This window comes from Montipora capricornis, chromosome 13, assembly GCF_036669925.1.
Source record: "Montipora capricornis isolate CH-2021 chromosome 13, ASM3666992v2, whole genome shotgun sequence".
Taxonomy (NCBI): Eukaryota; Metazoa; Cnidaria; class Anthozoa; order Scleractinia; family Acroporidae; genus Montipora; species Montipora capricornis.
Genome location: NC_090895.1, coordinates 40,027,045 through 40,029,544, shown reverse-complemented (window position 1 = coordinate 40,029,544; position 2,500 = coordinate 40,027,045). Strand labels below are relative to the sequence as shown.

The following is a 2,500-nucleotide window of genomic DNA, read 5'->3' as shown; positions in this document are numbered from 1 at the left end:
AGTGAGCCTTTTTTCCAAACAGCGGGAACTTTTGTCACTTTCGGAGCCATCTTGGACTGAAAACCTGGCCTGGTGCCTAAGTATGGATACATGAAGTACTTACCGCCTAGTGAGTGTGTGGACGCTGAAGGGCTATACTGCAGACTGGATCCTTGAGTTCTCGAATAATTCATTGCTGTATAGAGTCCCTACTGTTAACTGACAGGAATGTTTGTGAGAATCATCTTTCTTCATTGGTTTTGGCGCAGGAAAAAAATCTATCTAACAAGTCTCTTGTAAATACTGTGCAAGCTTCGATTGACCCGATCATCTTGATAATGATAACCAGGTAAATCTTCAGTAACAAGTGGGCAGGTGCCCTATCTAAAGGAGGGAAAATGCATTTGTAAATATCGCAAAAACGAAGTCCGTTAAAAACGTCAAAAACAGTGGCTCGCAAAAATAGGCTCGCGATCGTGGCTCGCGGCTCCGGCTCGCTGGCTCGCACATTAGTCACACTCTGTAAACCTAGAGTTATTCTGAAACATAATCCCCAATAGCTTTTACAGGACTATAGTTTTCTTTACATTTTTTCTGGATACAAAGCTCGTTACATTTTGTAAAATTACATGGCATACAGTTATCTTTCGACCATTCTAGGTACTGACATGAACATTAACTTGAATAGTAGTGTCATCGGCATACTTATAATAAGATGTGTCATAGAATTGCTGTCAATATTAAGATCATTTATAAAAAGATTAAATAATTAAGGGCCACTTACGCTGCCTTGAGTAGTGCCCTTATTTACATAATGCCAACTGAACACTGTCTTTACCTCTAAAAACATGACACTGCTTCCTGTTTTTCAAGAAACTAAGATACCAATTAATAAGATATGGATTAAGATTAAGAGCCTTAAGTTTCTTACTTAAAAGAAAGTGTCTAACATTGTCAAATGCCTTAGAAAAATCCATTGCATACAGTCTAACAGCATCAGTTTCTGTATCATCAAGAGCTTTCAGGCAATTATATTGCAACTTGAGTAGTGCATCAGTGCAGTTACACCTATCGCGGTAGGCAAACTGAGAAGAACTAAGATTGGCTTCAAACACCAACTTGCTTTAAAGTTGTGTAGACTTCTTTTGAAACATCTACAGATGAGCTTGATGAGATTGCTCATGTAATTATCACAAGATGTCCAGAGTCCTACCCACCATGCCAATGACCAATCACAGGCTAATGCAATTCTGGGATTTAGTCACTTCTCTTAAAGTAAGCAGGAATGTGGTGTCAAATATGCTCAAACCACATACAAATGCGCACACTGTTCGTTGTAGACATCAAGCATTTCCAGTACAGGTTGGTCCTTAAACTTGAGAGAGATCACTTTACGAGTGAACATAGCATATATATTTCAATGGAGCTATCAAATGTTAATCTAACAGAGAATACATATTTGGATGTGATTGTGAACCCAGTAGAATACCAATAGGAAGTCAGGATGGGTGACCCTCAATGGCAGAACACGCAAGGTAACTTGATCACAGGCGGCCACTGAAATCGATATTACTGTTCGATTTACTTGTGCAGCCAAAAGTACAAAAGAAAAATTGAACATAACAAAAATCTCCCAAAATGGTTTTCACTGATGGTAACTTTTTATATTGATCGTGGCGCAGAATTTAGGTTGTTTTCATATGGCAAATTTTGTTGCTGGTGGCAATTTTTTTGTTCTCAGTAGACACTTCTTAAAAGCTTCCTTCTGCATCCTCTTAAAAACTGTGTATCAATATTTATTTACTTTTGCATCAATAGTCGTATAAAAATAACAACTTTCTTTAATTTTCCAGACATGTTTCGATGGTACATCCGTCATCTTACATATTTTGAAATCGCCGTTGAATTTAAAGCACACGCGATCTTACAAACTTCGTTACATTGCATTGTCAATATTGCGTATTAAATCAAAACAGAACAAAACAAAAATTTTTAAATGAGTGACGCGTAGTTCCTTACAGGGAGAGAGTCAGGTTAATGTGTTTCACCTGCAGCCACTAAGTACCTAGTGAAGCTCAAGGAATCCATGTATATAAAATGGGAGAAGCCCGATCTCAACCAGCAGGTGAAACACATTAACCTGACTCTCTCCCTGTAAGGAACTAAGCGTCACTCATTTAAAAATTTTTGTTTTGTTCTGTTTTGATTTAATACGCAATATTGACAACGCAATGTAACGAAGTTTGTAAGATTGCGCGCGCTAAATAAATTCAACGGCGATTTCAAAATATGTAACACTGAAGATGACGGATGTACCGTCAAAACATGTCTGGAAAATTAAAGAAAGTTATTTTTATACGACTATCTATATTGTTGCTGCTATCTAGACCTTTGGCATCAATATTTGTTTTGCATAAAGCAGGCTAACAAAGTCTGTACCTTTCTTATTTTGCATTTTTGAGCATTAAAATATAATTTTTGGTCCTATGTTTCTGACAGAAAGGTGTCTATCTGAGGTCTC

At 37.3% G+C, this 2,500-nt stretch overlaps 1 protein-coding gene across 3 annotated transcripts in view; it reads left to right on the top strand.

Annotated features, from left to right (window-relative positions):
- Nucleotides 1–2,500, top strand: part of LOC138029142 (uncharacterized) — a 24,857-nt gene that overhangs the window by 10,641 nt on the left and 11,716 nt on the right. The window contains exon 1 of one of the 3 annotated variants that reach the window (XM_068876838.1): nucleotides 276–328. The exons of the other annotated variants lie outside the window; for them this stretch is intronic. The gene's annotated coding sequence lies outside the window, so the exon portion shown is untranslated. Of the gene's footprint in view, nucleotides 1–275; nucleotides 329–2,500 lie in introns of those variants that run through there. 3 annotated transcript variants of the gene reach the window in all.